This window comes from Macaca fascicularis, chromosome 7 (assembly GCF_037993035.2).
Source record: "Macaca fascicularis isolate 582-1 chromosome 7, T2T-MFA8v1.1".
NCBI lineage: Eukaryota > Metazoa > Chordata > Mammalia > Primates > Cercopithecidae > Macaca > Macaca fascicularis.
In genome coordinates this window covers 20,538,925-20,559,862 of record NC_088381.1, presented here as the reverse complement: position 1 = coordinate 20,559,862, position 20,938 = coordinate 20,538,925, and the positions used below count along the sequence as shown (strand labels likewise).

At 40.2% G+C, this 20,938-nt stretch overlaps 1 protein-coding gene across 14 annotated transcripts in view; it reads left to right on the top strand.

The window, feature by feature from the left end:
- Positions 1-20,938, top strand: part of FRMD5 (FERM domain containing 5) — a 338,272-nt gene that overhangs the window by 237,328 nt on the left and 80,006 nt on the right. Inside the window, exon 1 of one of the 14 annotated variants that reach the window (XM_073995693.1) lies at positions 19,418-19,436. The exons of the other annotated variants lie outside the window; for them this stretch is intronic. The gene's annotated coding sequence lies outside the window, so the exon portion shown is untranslated. Of the gene's footprint in view, positions 1-19,417; positions 19,437-20,938 lie in introns of those variants that run through there. 14 annotated transcript variants of the gene reach the window in all.

The window sequence follows — 20,938 nt, the reverse complement described above, 5'->3', positions numbered from 1 at the left end:
GGCAGAGATTGCAGTGAGCCAAGATCATACCTCTGCACTCCAGACTGAGTGACAGAGCCAGACTCTGTCTCAACAACGACAACAACAACAACAAAGAAATAGTGAGGTAAAATGCTATATCCAAGAAGAGTATGTTACCCTAGATACCATATATGTTGAAGCAAGAGAGGGCATAAGCTAAAAAAACATTTGATGCAGTGCTTTCAACTTCTAAGCCTTTTCTGCCTCCAATCCAAAGAATGCTGGGAGAGGAACATTTCAAAGACAAAGAATAGAAGCGCAGAGCAGTTAACAAGAGTAAATTGTCAAGAAAGGCTGGCAGTAGCTAGGCCATGAGTGTCAGGCCAGCAGCCTGGGTTGTCTTCTGATGTTTCTGAGAATAGAGATTTATCTTAAAAGAAATCTCCACCTGGTTCTAGTTTTAATTTTAGAGCTCTCTCTATCTAGTTCATCAATCACATTACAATACAGTAGTTGCAGAAAATTAAGCACAAAATCCAATTCCCACTTTTTCTTCTATCCTCCCTTTTATGATTTGCATTTTGTCAAGCGCAGTTTGTGTCTCAGCTAGGACACTCCCATGTGGCTGACTTTCTGTGTGGCCAGTTGGCAGGTTTCATAATGAAAGGCAGGGTGCTGAAGGAAGAGGATGCTTATATTAGAACACAGAAGAAATAAAATTCTATAACTCCAACAAAAGTACATTTATAACCAATATAGTTCTTATCTCCAGAAAGTCTTAGGACAGAGGAATAGTATCATTCATCTCTTCTTAACGAGGAAACTATCCAGTTAACTAGTATAGGCCCTCAATGGCATATGTTCTGTCTGGCAAGTCTTATGAATTTGGTTATAGGCAATGTACAGTCCTCTTAGGGCTGTTATTTATTGGCTAACATGTTTAAAAGGAGTCCCTTATAAGAACTTCCAGTCTTTTTGAGTGTATATGACAATTTTTGGGAACCAAAAGATTGCAATATTTATATATAGAAATTCCACTAATTTATATGAAGAAGTTCCACCCACAGGAGAGGGACCATATCTCTCTTATTCATTATTATATCCTCAGAAGCACACATAGAACTGGGCATAGTGGGTGTTGAGTAAATATTTGTTAAATAAATGACCAAATGAATGAATGGATGTGCATGACTGTAAAATTCTCAATGATTGAAAAATAAAGGTGGCTGGACCATAATGGCTCATGCCTGTAATCCCAGCAAAACTTTGGGAGGCTGAGGCGGGAGGATCGCTTTGAGCCCAGGAGTGTGAAACAAGCCTGGGCCACATAGTAAGACCCCATTCCTACAAAAAATTTAAAAATTAGCTGGATGTAGTGGTGTATGCCTGTAGTCCCAGCTACTCAGGAGATTGAGGCAGGAGTTGAGCCCAGGAGTTAGAGGGTGCAATGAGCCATGATTGTGCCACTGCACTCCAGCCTGGATGACAGAGCAAGATTCTGTCTCAAAAAAAAAAAAAAAGAATGAAGGCAATTTAAACATCTTTTTAGGATGCCAATAACAAACTATTTTCTTCCCTCTAAATCAGTATTAAGGTCTCTAGATATAATCAGTCTACATTCACCCACAGTCCTAACTCTAGGAAACATATTCTCTGAATTAGGCACAAATTCAGAATAAAATAACAACATAGGATTTTTGTGAAAGTATAGTTTTTTTCAGTGTCTATTACTAACTTTAAAATTCTAGGTAGGTTTTTTTTTCCTAAGCAATGTGAGAATAAATGATTGTGAAATGATAGTGTCCTTAGCAAAAGCAGTCATTTTGCAATGAAGGAAAAGCTTGTTAAACATTAAGAATGTGTTTTGCCCTCAAATTACAGAAAGAAAAACAATTTCCTTTAGATTAGCCAATAAAACACCCTGCATATACTCCATACACGTTCATACATAGTAGAATAAAGTAGATAGATACAAGGCATTCTATTTAAACCACCTTTAGGAAAGCTACAAGCCCCTTATGTACAATTAATGACTGTCATCTTTCCAGCTTGGAAAAAAGAAACGCACAGAATAGGAGTCCAGAGAACAAAAGAAATATATTTCACTTTTCATTTCAGAGGTAGCTTGAAAAAAATGAAATGCCCAGGAAATTCTTCTGAGAAAAGGGGTCAATTATTTTGCTCCTCACCTTCTCACATCTTGGTAAGAATAGGAATGCTCTGCTGGACAGCATACATCTACCTCAGCTTTTCAATTGAAGCTAAAGATAGGAAATACTCCATTGGCAAGGAATACAACTGAGTTTGAATTCTTCTTAAAAATATCACCTAGGCCTTCTATTTTAAAGGATTATGACATGATTTGGGGGATTTGCGTCAAGTAATTGGGAGTGGTTGGGGTACAGATGAGATAAAGATAAGACTGGTTGTGAGTTTATCCTTGTTGAAGCTGGATGATAGGTAGTGGGAGTTCATTGTGCTATTCTCTCTGCTTTTGTGTATGTTTAAAATATTCCATGAAAAAAACTAAAAATGATGATTTCCTAAAATGGAAAAAAAACTCCCTTTTTTTTTTTTTAGATTAATGTGTTAAATAGAAAATACATTGTTCTCACTCATAAGTGGGAGCTGAACAATGACAACACGTGGACACAGGGAGGGGAACATCACACACCGGGGCCTGTCGAGGGGTTGGGGGCAAGGGGAGGGAGAACGTTAGGACAAATATCTAATACATGCGGGGCTTAAAATCTAGATGACGGGTTAATAGGTGCAGCAAACCACCATGGCATATGTATACCTATATAGCAAACCTGCACATTCTGCACATGTATCCCAGAACTTAAAGTAAAATTTAAAAACAAAGATTTAAAGATATTTCTCAGACCAAAAAAAAAAGGAAATGCATGAAATATAGAACCAGAAGCCCATTATATACAGGTCTCAATCTTAAAATGTACTAACAGTGCAGCATCGTGTTAGTTACCACAAGTCTTTAAACCTCAGTTTCAACATTTGAAAAATGGAAATAATGCCAAACTTTACCTTATAGGATGTTATGCAGATAAATGAATTAATATTTCTGGAAGTGGGTTGGGTGCGGTGGCTCACACCTATAATCCCAGCACTTTGGGAGGTTGAGGTGGGCAGATCATGAGATCAGGAGTTCGAGACCAGCCTGGCCAGTACGGTGAAACCCCGTCTCTACTAAAAATACAAAAATTAGCTGGGCATGGTGGTGCATGCCTGTAGTCCCGGCTACTCGGGAGGCTGAGGCAGAAGAATTGCTTGAACCTGGGAGGTGGAGGTTGCAGTGAGCTGAGATTGTGCCACTGTACTCCAGCCTGGGCAACAAAGCGAGACTCCGTCTCAAATATATATATATTTCTGAAAGTGCTATATAATCTGTAAAATGACACAAAACTATAAATCCAAATAATTTTAAATTGAACTATACATCTATCCAAAGTTATTTGTGCTTTATTTTCCAAATTTACATTTAATTAAACCAGTTCTAGCCAGAAGCCAATCCATATCTTTCTAAATCTATAGCATCAGAATGAAACTGAAATATGTTCCTCTTCTTTCTCTCTGCTTCTGTTTCTCTGCTTCTGGGATGCTCCTATAGGCAACTCCTAAGTGGTCTTCCTGACCCACTGCAAACTTTCTGCAACCTGCTGGAGAAATCATCCTAGAACACCACTTGGATCATGTGACTCCCTTGCTCAGAAACATTTCTGGATCACCATTGCCCATGGAATTAAATCTAATTTACTTAACCTGCCCTTCAAAGTCTCCAGTGCTTGGTCTGTAACCTGCCTTTCCAGCTACCTCACAACCACTCATGTTCTAAACCTTCAGTTCTAAGCAAAAGGCTTTCTCTCTGGTGTTTTGTTCCCCATTTCCTTGGAATCCAGTACTACTTTTCTCCCTGTCTAGATTCTATCAGTCCCTAAAAATCAACCTCATCCCTCCTTCTCCTTTATGGAGTCTTCCTAAACCCTTTTAGACCATGTAATCTCTCCCTTTTCTTAGTCTTAAATATGATTGGTTTGGCAATTAATCATGTATTCCTTTGTGATATTATATTTATTCTTGTTTTAAGCAGTTAATTATCCCCATTGTTACTTTTTTCCTATCCTGCACAGTTAGATGATAAACTTTGTTTGTTTGTTTGTTTTGCTTTTTTAGAGACAGGGTCTCACTCTGTCACCCAGGCTGAAGTGCAGTGGCATGCGATCTCCGCTCACTGCAACCTTCGCCTCCCAGGTTCAAGTGGTTCTCCCACCTCAGCCTCCCAAGTAGCTGGGACTACAGGCACGCGCCACTATGCCCTGGCTAACTTTTGTATTTTTGTTAGAGATGGGGTTTCACCATGTTGGCCAGGCTGGTCTTGAACTCTTGACAAGTGATCCGCTCACCTTGGCCTCCCAAAGTGCTGGGATGACAGGCATGATTCACCGCACCCACCCCAGATGATAAACTCTTAAAAGGCAAGAATTGTGACTTTTATATCTTTCTGCCTCAAGGCCCAGTGCTTTGCACGCAGCAGGCACTTTCATTAACATTTGTGGAAAAATATTACCTAAACTGAGCTGGGATTATATAGTTCCTGATAGCTATACTTAGCATATTAATACTACTCTCATATGTGCTTCTTTGGATCTTAAAAAATTACTTTATAGGTCAGGTGCGGTGACTCACGCCTGTAATCCCATCACTTTGGGAGGCCGAGGCAGGCGGATCACCTGAGGTCAGGAGTTTGAGACCAGCCTGACCAACATGGAGAAACCCCGTCTCTACTAAAAATACAAAATTAGCTGGGTGTGGTGGCTCATGCCTGTAATCCCAGCTACTTAGGAGGCCGAGGCAGGAGAATCACTTGAACCCCGGAGGCGGAGGTTGCGGTGAGCCGAGATTGTGCCATTGCACTCCAGCCTGGGCAAAAAGAGCGAAACTCCATCGCAAAAAAAAATATATATATATATATATAACATTAATTTTGCATAGCATATTGGTGGCATAGTGAGAAATTAGGTTCAGTCTTATTTGTTACACATACCTGGATTCAAATCCCAACCTAGACACGTTAGCTATGTGAAATCCTGGTAATTTACTTGACCTCTTTATTTCTTAGTTTCCTCAATCATAAACTGGAAATACAGTAATAGGACTTGCTTTGCACCATTAGGCACAGTGTATGTATAGTCCCTGACATGTCATCAGTAAAAGGCAGATATCATTATCCTAGTGCACATCAGATGGTTTTGACAGGTCATCAAAGTGAATGATCATGGTTGTTTTTAATTCTCAGGAGATGGAATGCAGTAAATATAGAGAAGAATCAGAAAAAGTCTCTGCCCATTTCTCCAAGCCCTATCTCTGTGCTCTGTATTTGCTTTTGTGCATCTTTTGTCAGTAAGGGTTATAAGCTAAATATAGCTGGAATCCCTGTCAATTTAAAAAGTACTGAGTCCCCAGGCCATGCTCTATCCCTTTCCATACTAGGTGAGTTCCCTCACTATACTTTTTTGGAGACTTCCCCTCAATCTAAACCATAGCTCAGTCATATCCTCTTTCTTTGCTTGCTCTTTATTTCATGGCAACCCTAATTGTACTTAGCTCTCCTGGGTCTTCTGCCTACAGTCATGGTGAGTTTGCCAGCTCTAAGTCTTCTGAACTGTGGTCTATAAGTCATTGTGTTTTCATTTATTTAGTGATCCAAGGTTGCCTCTTCTAGACAAGACCCAAAGCAATGGTATAGAAGGACTTCAGTCATAAAGCACAATGTTGTCAATACTTGAGAATATAAGCAGAATGCGAGGTCACAAGAGAATTGTCATCATCTGGAATTGGCTTTTAGGTAGTATCTTTTCTCCATTGAGGACAAGATTCTGAATATGTGCTTACTTACACATAAGAAAAAGCATTAGCATGTGAAAGAGGCCAAAATCTAATATGCCAAAATTAAAAAGAAAAAAAAAAAGAACCTTGTTATATCAGGATTCTGTCCTTATGAGCACTCATTTTTCTTTTTCTTTTCTTTCTTTTTTTTTTTTTTTTTTGAGACAGGGTCTCACTCTGTTGCCCAGGCTGGAGTGCAGTGGCACAATCATGGCTCAAAGGGCTGGGATTACAGGCATGACCCACTGTGCCTGGCTTCACTTATTTTATGCTATGCTGTTTTCATGCTTGAAAAAAAGTTCAGGAAAATAGCCACAAAGGATTAGTTATCACAGAAATGAATATGGAAAAAGGAATCACTAGATTATTATATTTATAAGGACTTTGGGTGCCATTTCTTAGATCCCTTGTGATTGATCTTCTTAAAGTTGATCTATACCCAGTGAATCATCACCTTAATCTATGGTTATAACAAAAGTTGCATTCACAAATGATTTTAAAGCCACAATTCTATGTAGTTTAGGTTTTTTTCAAATACAAGATTAGACTTCAATTTGTCTACTTTTGCTACTCAGTTTTAAGCCATAAAATGGGACTCAGACTTTAAATTACATTTGTTTTTCTACTGCAAAACAGACCTAAGGAGAACTGTTGGTTTTCATTATACGGATCTCATTTTTTAAAAATAATCATTTTAGACTGGGTGTTGTGGCTCACGCCTATAATCCCAGCACTTTGGGAGGCTGAGGCAGGCAGATCACCTGAGGTTGGGAGTTTGAGGCCAGCCTGACCAACATGGAGAAGCCCCATCTCTACTAAAAACACAAAATTAGGCCGGGCGTGGTGGCTCACGCCTGTAATCCCAGCACTTTGGGAGGCCAGGGCAGGCAGATCATGAGGTCAGGAGATCGAGACCATCCTGACTAACACAGTGAAACCCCACCTCTACTAAAAATTACAAAAAATTAGCCAGGCGTGGTGGCGGGTGCCTGTAGTCCCAGCCACTCGGGAGGCTGAGGCAGGAGAATGAACCAGGGAGGCGGAGCTTGCAGTGAGCCAAGATTGCGCCTCTGCACTCCAGCCTGGGTGACAGAGCAAGACTCCGTCTCAAAAACAAAACAAAACAAAATTAGCTGGGCATGGTGGCGCATGCCTGTAATCCCAGCACTTTGGGAAGCCAAGGCAGGCAGATCACCTGAGGTCAGGAGTTCCAGACCAGCCTGAACAACATGGAGAAACCCTGTCTCTACTAAAAATACAAAATTAGCCGGGCGTGGTGGCACATGCCTGTAATCCCAGCTACTCGGGAGGCTGAGGCAGGAGAATTGCTTGAACCAGGAGACGGAGGTTGTGGTGAGCCAAGATCGTGTCATTGTACTCCAGCCTGGGCAACAAGGGTCTAAAAAAATCATCATCATCATCATCATCATTTTACTGAGAAAATTTAGTGTGTGGATGCAAATAACTTGCCCTTTCAGTAGTATCATGCAATAGGTCTGTTAAAAGGGAAAAGAAATATTGACTAAATTCACTCATTGAATTTGCTTGTCTTTTAACAAGCAAAAATGTCTAGAAAAAAAAAAATCTCAGATGACAGTAATCTAAACACAAAAAATATTGTCAGTGGAGTCCTCTTTGAATCTAAAAGGTAGGCATGTGTCTAAATCATGTATTCACAGAGTGATTCAGTATTTAGCCCTGGAAGGGACTTTGGTAATCATCTGGTCTAGGGACATAAAGTAGTTGGTGTCCCAGCTAGAGTCAGAGTTCTTGTGTCTCATCTCCCAGTCAGTTCATTGTGCTCACCTGACTTCTGTACTTGCAACTGTTAAAATCTAAATCAACTATTAAAATATTCATATCAACTATTAAAATCTAAATTATGATTATTTTCAGGCACATAATGTCAGCTTTGCTAACACTACCTCAGATCCATTTGATTTCTTGGGAACTACCAGGACTGTATTGGGTTTATTTTTAAAGCCAAGCAGCTTTATAAACCTTAAAATATTTCGTCTTCGAAACCTAAAAGGCTCTTTATTTAGTCCATGATGAATATTTGAGTAGTGTTAAATTTATCATTCTGGCAGTACTCACATTGTACTTGTCATTAATTGTGACTCATCAAAGAATGTTTTGATGTTGAGTCCTTGGCTAACAGATGGCTCTGTTTAGAGGAATTGAGGCAGTGAGCTATGAAGTCCAAGGAGAGAGACTTCTTACATAATTAGTCACTAGAGGTTGTTTGAATTTGTAAGAAAGCACAGTAGTCTGTGGGGGAGGGAAGGTTGGCCTTTGTGGTAAGGCTAGAGAAGGCTTTTTTCCAGCTCCCTTCAGAGGATGCATAAGAGAGTTGATGTCAGTGTTGTTTGTATGCCAGGTGTGAGCTGGAATGATACAAATGGCCAGCAGAGACGCACAAAGTTGAATACTTGCTCGTTTCTGTTTCTAAGGAGTCTGCCACCTTGGTGACATAGCCACAGAGACCACCACACAGGAAGGAAGAGGAACTCAAGCAATAGGAGTACTAATAAGAACTTGAGTATAGAATGTAAAGCAATGAATCTTCCTTTTAAAAAGCGTTTACTAGCCAGGCAGGGTGGCTCACGCCTGTAACCCCAGGACTTTAGGAGGTGAGCAGATCGCTTGAGTCCAGGAGTTCGAGACCAACTTGGACAACATGGCAAAACCCTGTCTCGAAAAAAAATTACAAAAAATTAGCCAGACATAGTGACACACACCTGTAGTCCCAGTTACTCAGGAGGCTGAGGTGGGCAGATCACCTGAGCCCCGGAGGTAGAGGCTGCAGTGAGCCATGATCCTGATTGTGATGTCACCACTGCACTCCTGGGTGACAGTGTGAGACTTTGTTTCAAAAAAAAAAAAATTTTTTTACTTAAGAGGCTACAGAACCATCTCCCCCTTCTTTCTCCTCTGTATTTTGCCTTTTTCATTTTTTTTTTCTTTCTAGATTGTTTTTTCTTATATTTTCAGTCCATCAATGGTACTCTAAGCCATGGTCCTCAAAGGCATGAGCAGCTCTCAGTACATTATTTAGCACCTGTGTGCTGACCACCATGTTAGCCCTGAAACTACATGGGCAGCTTATCTTATATTCTGGGTCCTAGTGTATGCACAAATGAGTCATTATTTGGAATGATATTTAGTGCTTCTTTAATTAAGAAAAGGGGAATATACACTATATCATAAATAAGACCAAGAGAAACCTGAAAGACAAAATTCAGATTCTCTTCGATATATTCAAAAAAATAATAGGTTACACACACTTGATCTTTCTGAAGGCCTCAATTCTTCATCTGCAAAATAGGTTAATGATATATGCCTTGTGGAGTTACGTGAAAATGAAATACGCATAGTGTCTTGCCCACAGTAAAGACTCAGTAAGTGGTCTCTGTGTTAAGGAGAAAAAGTAAAGTAAGTAAGTAAGCAAGGATGCTGACTTGCTTGCTAGCAACAAGGAAACACAGGAAAAATGATTAAGAATAAAAGCAGACTGGTAGTTGAATTAATGATCAATGAAAGAGGCTCTTTTAAAAGGCTGTTTGTCAAGAGCACAACATTCAAAATAAAAGTGATGAAGATTTCACTGCACATTACTGGAGTGTTACTTTAGTTTGGGGCTGCATGGCTTAAAAACTAAATTAAGTAATACAAATGACAGAATACCTTCTGAGAGGCTAATAAAGAACAGTGGAGAGAACCAAAGATTAGAAATTGAAAGCCTGGGCTTGAGCCCCTGGCTCAACATTTTCTAGCCACCTAACTAACTAGAAATTATCACAGTCTGGGCTTGGTGGCTCACACCTGTAATCCCAGCACTTTGGGAGACCAAAACAGGTGTATCACTTGAGGTCAGGAGTTCAATACCAGCCTGGCCAACGTGGTGAAATCCTATTTCTACTAAAATTACAAAAAATTAGCCAGGCGTGGTGGCAGGCACCTGTAATCCCAGTTACTTGGGAGGCTTAGGCAGCAGAGCCGTTTGAACTTGGGAGATAGAGGTTGCAGGGAGCCAAGATCTCACCACTGTACTCCAGCCTGGGTGACAGAGCCAGACTCCATCTCAAAAAGAAAGAAGAAAGAAAGAAATTATCACAAATACTTTAATAGGTAACACATGACCTCACTCAGTTCTCACATCTGTAAACCAGGTTAAAAATAATTTTTAAATTTCTGAGGATTTTTGGGAATAGGTACTTTGCAAAGTATAAAACATTATATAAATCAGTGTTTTAAAGGGATGATAGGGGAAGATACTCCCTTTAAAAAAGCTGACTTAACTGCCTCTAGATATTATCTATAAAAGAATAAATGAAAGGTAGATGATGGTAAATCTTCATTTTCATAGATGATAGAATTGGAAGAAACAGAAATGCAGTACAGTCAACTTTGTAGAGACAAAAGAGAAAAGGCCCAATCATTAAGTTGTCTAAACAGTGGCCAGCTATTAATGAACATAAGTAATCCCCTCGTTGCTTTACTTCTTCTGAAATTCGTGAACTTATCATTTCCAGCCTTTCTGAACAGACACACGTACATATGAGCAGCTTTAACAAGTAAAAATTACTTTAAAATTCATTTTGATTAATGCCTTGGAGTGTTGCAAAGTTGGTTAAGAAACACTAATAAAGGCAATTACATTTTAGGGATGCTTTAGTTAACCTGTTACCCAAGAGCAGGGTCAGAGACTGACTGACTTTTTGAGATTTCTCCATTCAATCTAGTTTTCTTAATTGAGCAGATGTTTCTAATTAAGATGTTGAACACTAGAGCAAAAAAAAATGTCATCTCACATCATGTGTATTAAAATCAGTTTGATTTTATTTATTTATTTTCATATCTTCCCTCAAAGTAGTTGAATTCAAAGTAGTTGAATTTAAAACAACTAAATGAGGAAGAAAATTCTGATTATTTCCCTTCTGAAGAGGTGTTTGTATAAGAGCTGATTTAGTACCTTCAATACTTGAGGAGACTTAGGGAAAAAAAACGTGTCTGGATTAAAACATTAAAAATAGAAACATAATTCCAAGATTAAGTCCCTTGACTTACTTGACATTTGAAGTAATTTCTGCAAAGTAATTTCTTTTATAAAGGTTTATAAATTTATGAGAGAAAATACCTTATCCTGCCTAGAGATTATTGTGTCAATTAAGAATAAACAAAATTAGAGAAAACCAAGCATTAGACTGGAAATGGATCTACTCTAAGTGTGATGAAATCATATTCAAATTATTAGTTGAAATAGTATGAGCCTTCCCTTTTTATCCAGGGCTTGAATAAGTACAGCTATGAGTAATTTTATAAGTGGTCCTTGTTTGCATGTACTACTTAGCCTTTTATGTTTTTGTGTTACCTGTGGTAAACTTCCACCAAGAACCAGAACCCCAAATGGATCCTCAGTTATCATCTGAAACTCTGAAAACATGTTGGTTCTCTTGTATAGCCAAGGACCATGCCCTAAAAAAAAAAGTCTCTGAAATTGGTGCCTTTTACTTGATTATAACCAGAATAGAAACAGTTCATTGGAAAACATGGAATGTATAGAAGAATAATTTGTTCCTTTATTGGAGCCTAATGTTCTTCACCCAGAGGTTGATTGCTTATGAAATGTATTAAGAAATTGTGTGCTTCACCATCATGGCACATGTATACGTATGTAACAAACCTGCACGTTGTGCACATGTACCCTAGAACTTAAAGTATAATAATAATTTTAAAAAGGCGCTCTTTTAGATCCCTTTTTAGAAACAACATACTTTAGTCAAATACTAGTTCAATTTTTGAACTATTTTGTTTAAATTTTTTTAGCTGGTTTTTTCTCTTTGTATTAAACTGTTTTCTTTTTAGGAACTCTAAAGATATGACATTGGGCAAGCCACTTAGTTTCAGTATCCTCATCTGAGGGAAAAGGGGGTTGAACCCTTAGTTATTGCTCAACTTCCATCCAATCTAAATTGATGTGCTCTGAAATGTTTGATTCCCACATACTAATAATAAAAAACAAAAACAGTGGCTAAAAAAAAAGAAAGAAAGAAATTGTGTGCTTAACAAAAACAAACTTATTCAGGTTTGATGGTTTGCTGATCTACACACGCACACAAAATGGCCCTTTTCACAAAGCAGTTGCCTTTCATCAACTTCTCCATAATGCCGTACATGCATACAAATCGCACTTTCAGTTATTCACTGCAGAAATCTCGTAAGATCAATAAGAAATCCCTCATGATAACTGGGTCTTCATTGGCTTTCTTTTGTTGGCCAAATGCTGAGTATTTTTGGTTTGAGATGATAACTTGATTTTAAGCCTGAGAGAGCAGTTGACTTGCCCTGGGTCTAATGATACTAAGCAGCTGCCATGGCCCGTTTCACATCCACTGGAGAAGACTGTCCCTGGAGAGGGAACACGTAACTGTGCATGTCTCTTTCAAGACGTCTCTTTGGGTACCGTGTTGGGAAGCGACTTTCCAAGGGTGCGGAGTGCCTTGTGTTTAGCTTTTTGATTTCATCCCTGTGCACAAAGGAGAGACAGTGTTAAAGAGTCGAGACTTTGAAAAATTCTTGTTACTTCATTTACATTTACAGTGGACCTAAAGCCGAGGCCAAATTTTGATTTAGCAAGATACATCAAAGGCAAATAGATTTACTCGTATAAACAGTAAAATGACACTTTTTTCTTCTGTGTTCCACAATCAAAAGGAGGTTGATTTGCAATGGGAGAGTGTAGGAACAGGAGGATAGTCCCTTTAGATAATGATGGTAGCTTCCATTTTCTGATTATTTACTGTGTAAAATGCTCAGCATATCATCTAGCACATAAGAGAAATAGCTGTTAAATGAAGAGTGCTAGGTGCTGTACTAGGCACTGTATAGCACTTTATATCACTTAGCTCATGTAAAGTAGATTTCATCTGAGGCTTTGCAGAATGATAGGGACAGTCTTAAAGGGCATGGATTGCTCCCTCTGATGAAGAAACTGAAACTTAGAAAGGTTAAATAGCTTGTTTAATGTCACACAGCTAGTAACCATGGCAGACAAGACTCCATACTAATTTAATTCCAATGTCTATATTTAATATATCACATCCACCCCTCCCCCACCACACACATACACACACAGAGAGAGAGATTCTTTGAGCTATCTCTTCAGATTTTCACTTGTTTTAGACTATCTCATTGTCCTTACTAGACTGTCCTTGCTCTTCTTGTCAGATTTACTCAACAGTATATCTGTTTGATTTCATTTCAAGACATTTCCTAAACCTAACCTTATAACAGAGATACCCTACTTTATTTAGGAAATGTTCTTCCCACTATTCATAGAGCATCTTAAATCAAGCCCAGAAAGCCTTCTCGAAATATTTGGTATTTTCCTGGGGCCTACGGTATACCCAACTCCCTTTTCATTTTTTCATTATTTCAGTATTTATTATTTTCTCTCCAAATTTACTAACCTCTTATTTTCAATTAGTCAAAAAGAATTACAGAGTTGTAGAACTAGGAGAAACCTCAGCAATCTGACCTCCCAGCCAGTTTGTCCAACTTCCCTTATACCACACCCCCAAGAGATGAAGGCTGTACCTCTCCATTAAGATGGGCACACACTGTGATCAAGACTTCTAGAATAATACTGGGGAGTACTGCAAAAGCTCCTGACCCAGAGTATAGGAAGAAAATAACTTGCGTCTAATTAACTAGTATTTATGGAGTACTCACCACAGTGAGGACATTATTGCCAGGGATTGGGGTGGGTAAACAATGAGTGAGACACAGTCCCTGCTCCCAAGGAACAAAATCTAAAAGGCTGTGAGGGATTGAGTAGACTACACAAATGTACAAAAAATGACACAAGTATAGATATGAATTCTTGGGACATTTAAAGGAAGGAAATATCATAGCTAGTTGGAAGGAATCAGAAAATACTTCATGAAGAAAGGTAGACTTCATCTGAGGCTTTGCAGGATGATAGGGACAGTCTTATTATAAAGGGCATGGATTGCTCCCTCTGATCCCCTGTTAGACAAGGCTATTTCATCAGGCCAAGAGAAGGTGGATGCGGCAAGTGCCAAGCTCTGTAGAAAGAGATGCTATGGAAATGCTAAGTAAAATGCCATAGTTGTTCAGATACGGCAAACCAGGATGAGTCAACCCCTTTCCCCTTGCACACATTATCACCTACACATTTTGGGATGGTGTTGGGTGAGAGTCATCCTTATGCCTGCCCTTCACTATTACTCATCTTACTTTGGCCACCCAGCTGTCACTTTGTCCTATCACTCATCCCCTGCATTTGAAGTAGGGAAGCAGGCAACTGAATAATTTGGGGTCTGTAAATATAACCTTTGAGTCACTATCACATGGTGCCTTTGTGGGCCAGGACAGTACCCAGTGCAGTGATGAGCTTGCCCATCTGCTTTGGGCCTCAGTCCTCCAGCAGGCCTTCGTCTCCTGGGTAAGAAAACAGGCAGAAGCATCTCTGGCCCAGAAGAACGCCCTAAATCACAGTCTGCCGTTCTGTGCCAGCCCCCAGGGACAGCGTGAGAGCAGAAGAGATGAGAAGTGCACAAACTGAATAGCCCTTTCCTAATGATATTTAATTGAATCTGGGCATCGACAAGGCTTGGCCAAGTAGCTTTCTTTCCCTCACGTGCAGCTTAGCTCTGCCAGATTTCTCTTGTAATGATCATTCTACTCAGGTAGCCCAGAACTTTTTCATAGAATGAGGCCTTGGGTAAGGATCAAGAAACCTGGGAACCGGTTTCAGCTGTGCCATAAACGTTAGGCAAGTCATTTAACATCTGTGAGTTACTTTTTTCTTCATTTATAAAGTAGGAAGAATACCACCCATCCTACTGGTCTCCCTGAATATTGTGTCTAAGACTATAAAGTCACATAATAGCTGAGAATACCTATTGAAGGGTTGTTTTTATTACTAGAGTCTTAACTATTAACACAATTAAGTGCAAATAATACCACCCATGGAGGTAACAAATGACAAGTACCTTGTGGAAACCTGTTATCACTCTTTCTGTTGGCACAGGAGTGTAAATTATAGCTAAGGTGTGAAGTTTTTACTGTTGTGAGGGAAGTGGTTGTGAGGGATAGCTGTGAATAAAGAGCAAAGAAGGATCTACCCTAGTTCTCCTAGTTCTACAACAAGGCTTAGTGAGTGATATGCTCTGACCATAAAGAACAATGTCTACAACATAGGCCATAAGAGTAGTGATTCTTCATTTATGTTTTCCTATTGCTATCTGACCAAGCCTTCTTCTCATTGTTGATTTTCTTTGGTTGTGGAGTAGGAGTGATGCTTTCTTCCTAATTCTGCTCCCTCTGCTACCCATCTCCACCACCAAGGACTGAGCCTTGCATGAGGGATGGGGATGCTACTAGAGAAAAGCCCAGAGAGCAGCCAGCAAGGACTTTGTGATTGCAGAATCTGTGCAGTTTTGCTTCCCTGGGAAAGCCCTGAGAACTCTTTAGCAGATACCAAGACTATGCTGCTAAGTCCTCCTGATTGAATTCCTTCACTGGACATTGTGGTAGTGGAAAAGTCCCTGGGCTGTGCTCTTGATTTCATAACCCCTGGGGCAGCTCCGGGCTCCTCTCACATCTAAAGCAGAATTGCCAGTAGAGGAAAAGTCATTCTTAGGACCACAGGGCAAAGCCTTAGTGGAACTTCTTGAGGTCTTGCCCCTGGCTTCTGGGGTCCTCCAGCAGTGGAGGGCAGAGACTATCTTCCTAATTTAGATAATTTATCGGGACCAGATTAGCCTGTTTCTCAGCTGCACTTTTTTTCTTAATTCTGCTTTCTGCTGACTTACAGTTTTCCTCAAGGAGCCAAACAAATAATTTTTCATCTCCATCTGTCTCTTCTCCTATTCACTTCCCTTCCTGGGTGGATTATTCCAGAGTTCCAGCAAAGCTGCCTTCAGCAGCCTCTGACGAAAGCTGCATGCTCTCCGCATGGCTGCACACTGGCCACACATACCCCTTTGACCATCCCAAGTAAAGAGGACCCAGTTCAGAAGCTGCAGGCGTGCTTTCTTTTCATATGTTTTCTTGGGAAATCTCAAGAAAGTGCAGTGCTCATTCCTGGAAGCGAGTCTGCAGTGCTGAAGCCTTGGTCACCCTAGCGTTCCCTCTGCATGATGGCTGTGCTCCCAGACTATCCAAAATGCAGCAGCGCATGGAAAGAGACAGGATGCTGAGGTGTTATTGGTTTGCAGTACCCCGATAAGGAGATTTCATTCCCTCCTCGCTGGCAGAGTTATATAGAGTAATTACATAAGTACTGCTGTGACACTAGGCGGAATCTCATTAAAAACTGTATAAAGAACAATTGAGTTGTGCTAGAGAATATTCATTTTATTCCAGTTGAGTATAATCCATATAATAGAACATTAGCCTGAGCATAAATACTGGTGTTGCTCCAGCTCCCTGATAGAATGTATTTAGGATGTATATTTAGTGCAGCATTTGCTTATGTGGGACATGACAAAAAGTCATTATGAGGTAAGTCCAGATTTTCCCACCTGGTGAGGAAATTGCTCACTGTGCTGAGCAGATTGTTGTTTGTTTTTTACCCCTCTTGGGAGAGCTACTTGTTCAGCTTGGATGGGACACTCTATGGCAGTTTGACCACATGGCAACTCTGAAACACACACACACACACACAGATGCACATACAAACTCGGGCCCAAAAGAATGTGTCCCCTTAGCAGGTTGAGCCTTCCACCCAAGATGTAAGAGAGGCCTGGTCAGGGTAGAATTTGTCCTGTGTTGTTGTTCCTCTATTTTCAGAAACGTAGTGGGCGAGTCCTTGTTTAATATAAGGATGTTTTTGGTTGATGGCATGTGAATTGTCCCTTCAGCCTTAGTGACCATCACTCATCACAACAAACAAGAGCCATCCTAAGTAGTTTGCTAATACAGCAGTCTGAGGCTCAAAAGCATTAAAGGACAATAACATCTAATACAGTTATACCACTGTACTGTGCATGACATACTTTCAACATATTATCTGGTGTGTGGGGAATTCAGCAATCCATTCTTAATTATCCAGAGCATAATGTTTAGTATTTGAAGTCTAAGAGCACCATGAATTATTTTCTTTCTAAAATATTTTTCATTATACTTATAGTGTTCTATAGTATTATAGAGTAACTACAATCAACAGCAATTTATTGTGTGTGTGTGTAGGGGTGTGTGTGTGTGTGTGTGTGTGTGTGTGTGTGTGTGTGTATATATATATATATATATATATATATATTTTTTTTTTTTTTTTTGAGATGGAGTCTCACTCTGTCACCCAGGCTGGAGTGCAGTGGCGCAATCTTGGCTCACTGCAAGCTCTGCCTCCCGGGTTCACACCATTCTGCTGCCTCAGCCTCCCGAGTAGCTGGGACTACAGGCGCCCGCCACCACACCTGGCTAATGCCACCACACCTGGCTAATTTTTTTTTGTATTTTTAGTAAAGACAGGGTTTCACCATGTTAGCCAGGATGGTCTCGATCTCTTGACCTCGTGATCCTCCCACCTCAGCCTCCCAAAGTGCTGGGATTACAGGTGTGAGCCACTGCGCCCGGCCCTATTTATTGTATATTTTCTAATGGTAGAAGAACAGATTTTATGTTCTCAAAACAAAGAAATGATAAATGTTTGAGGTGATGCATATGCTAATTACCTGATTTGATCATTCCACATTGTATACTGTGTTGAAATATCACACTGTATTCATAAATATGGACATTATGAGTTAATTCAAAATAAAAGCAAAAGGGATGAATTGTATGAATGTGAAAATAGGTTTTATTATAAAACAAATCACATCACAAAACATTTAGAAAGTAAGAGAAAAACCCTCTTGACCTAACTTTAGCACCTTAGTACACTGATATTATCATTTGCTCTTATTTTCTTCCAGTCTTTCTTTCTTGTGCATTCTTGTACATTCATCATAGTGCTATATATATTTAAAGTGCTTTTCCTCTGTAGATCTTCTGACTGGCCCACCTGAATTTTGTTATCTGGTCTCACACCACATTTAGAGGAAAGAAACCAAGATTAATCATCCTCCATTGATATGAGGGGCATTATATTGAAGACTATATATCCCTGTTGTTAAAAGTCAGTGTCACTTTGTCTGTAATCAAAGTACCAAAATGATGGCAGGGGAAGCATTCAACTGTTAAACAGCCAGCCTCTCCGGTTATTAAAATAGCACTGAGCAAGGCAGCTGGAGTAAACCATTTTAGAATCCGGGGTTTGCTGTCGCTGGTAAGGATGTCCCAGCTGTGCCTTATTGTCAAAATTCTCTTAATCATCTCAGGATGCCAGGTCCCAAGCTGAGCTCACTCGGGGGACTCAGATCCATTGAATGGGAATGCTTGGCCTCTGCCCACGTTATTTAGGAGCTGCAGGTGAAACTGAGGTTAAGAGAGGCTCAGTTGATGTCTCTCTTAATGCATCCCTGCCCACAGAAATGGGTGTGAATGCATATGTATTTCCAAGTATGCCTGAGGTAGCTGAAGAGAGACTATAGAATCTTCACCCCCCAGGACTTGTCATCAGCTTTCACTCTAGTGTAGTTTAAGCATGGTTGTTTGTATATGTGAATGCGTGTTTTAAAGCATGAAGCCAGTTTTCCTTCCCAGACAATGGCCTGCTCCCCTTTTTATTGAGGAAAATCGGATTGATTTTAGGATCTCATTAAAGGAGGCACATGTCTCTCCTTGGTCACACCCTACTCCTTCCTTCACCCATTCACCTTCCTGTTGTACAGAAGCACATCTAATACACATGGCCTCTAGGACAGAGGTCTGAATGGGTTTCTTCAAAGGCTGCACCATTCCACCAGTAACGAGGGCTGAGACCACTGAGCAGTGGGCCTGAATTTGTAACCAGAGCCTGCCCAGATGCAGTGTAGGACAACCCCTAGCCTTCCTGTTCTCCAAGAAGGAAGAAGGAAGCAGTTCGAGAAACTGAGGCATAATTGTGATGACCAATGCAAGTTCCAGAGCTCCTGGCTACCTGACACGTGTGCCCTTCCCAAGCCATGGAATCTCCATGCAGCATGCAAATGTCTTCTTCTTTCATCCTTTTTTTTTTAAGTTAGCAGAACTCCCTGAAGTGCCCTTACTCTCCAAATATGTACACAGCATGATGTGAGAGATCACTTCTGTCTGTAATGGATGCCTTGTGTCCAGAGTATTTTCCTGGGTATTGTGCTATTCAATTTAAGACTCCTAATGCATGATTAATGTGTGTTTAAACAGTCATTGCCTAATCGGACTGCTTCACCTGGAGGACACTGGGGAGTACACAAAGCCGACTTACGAAAAACACCATTGGCTATGTGGAATGATCCAACAACTCTAGTGTCGTACAAGGAATGAACATTTTGAGGCTCAAGTGGTGTGCCCATCTCATCCTGTAATTTCTACAGAGCAGGACTTTCAGAGACTGGCTTCTAGGACAATTTGTTTAATTCAGTATTTTTTTGAGCATCTATCTGGCAAGACTCCATGAGTTCCAGAAAGGGGAACTGGAGGTAGGTCCTACCTGAGCTTACAGTGTAGTAGGAAGTAGAATATGTTTGTGAATAATTGTATCACTGGGTGGAAAGTTATGAGGGCCCTAAGACTGAGTTTTAAAGGGGATGGAAAGCCCATCCCATTGTGAAGGGGAACCCATGTGAACAGTGAGTATAGATGGTAGTGGATGGGACTGAGGGGAAGGGAAGGAGTAAGAAGCCTACAGTTACTGCTAGGGATGTCAGGGAACCTTGCAGGGGCTTCGCAGGGCCTTTCCCGGTCATCCACACAGGCCACCAAAGTGGTAAGTTTGGGTGCCTGAGGTGTCCCCATTGGTGACCCTTGCTGAGCTCTTTCCCTGCAGGCTTTGCCTACTAACCATGAAGCCCTGCAGCCTACTTAGCGCTTCTTTTGGTCTGTATGTCTGTGAAGCAGGAGAAGTGTCCCATGAAGAGGTCCCCAAATTCTAGATTCTTATTCACAAAAAATATGATTTGAACCTAATGAGCTGTGGACAGATGGCAAATAGGAAAGAGAAACTAAGGTGGTTGACTCCGAACATTTTGGTAATTTGCATTTTCATCTCATTTGCAACCCATCAAGGTTCTTAGAAGATTTGCATGTGACTCATCACAGAATCTGAACCCTCAAAGTGGGTCATGCCTGAAAAATGGATGAGGAGTTTTCCTCTGACAGATGTTAGTTAGGGGACAGTACAGGCCTGTCCTTTTCGGAGAATTGCTAGAACTGGTTGCATATAAATAGAACCTGAAAAATGGGAACTTGGCTTTAAGGTATCTTATATAGAGTGAGGGAGTATTGGTATGTGTGTGTATTTATACATACTTTGGAAAAAATACGCCCTCTTTATGGAAACCGCTTTACAAGTTAGGCTCATAATTGCTACATGATTCAACCACCAAATTACTGAAATGTTCCCTGCAAGGAGGATTTGACATTTAATAGAAATTTTAATATAATGGAGTGAATATGTGAAAAATCCAAACAGATTTTTAATTCTTTAACTTATTCAAATTTGAATTTAGAAGAAAGGATGGTTTCAGGTAGGTTTTTTCTTCCCTCTTGCTTACGAATAATGGTGGGTGGCAGAGATGGACACTGAAGAGGACTCCAGACTTCTACCACTATGTCCTAACAGTTTCCCAGGCAGCAGCCATATATTAGAGTACAATACACTTTCAATCCCTTTTATCCTGTCAACTTGGTTATTTTTTGTTATTTTGGAAAATGCCATATGGCACAATGATTATATATTCAGGTTCTATAATTAAACTGTTTGGGTTCAATTCCCGTCTCAGTCACTTACTAAGCAAGTTTGCCTGCTTTCTCTGTACTTTCATTTTCCCTTTTTTAAATGGGTGGGATTGTGGTATCTGCCTCATAAGGTTGTTGTGATGATTAAAGAATACATGTACAATTCTTAACACAGTACCTGACACAGATTTAGCACTCAGCCACCATCAGCTTTCTTTATCCTTCCCTCCTTACCCCTCCTATT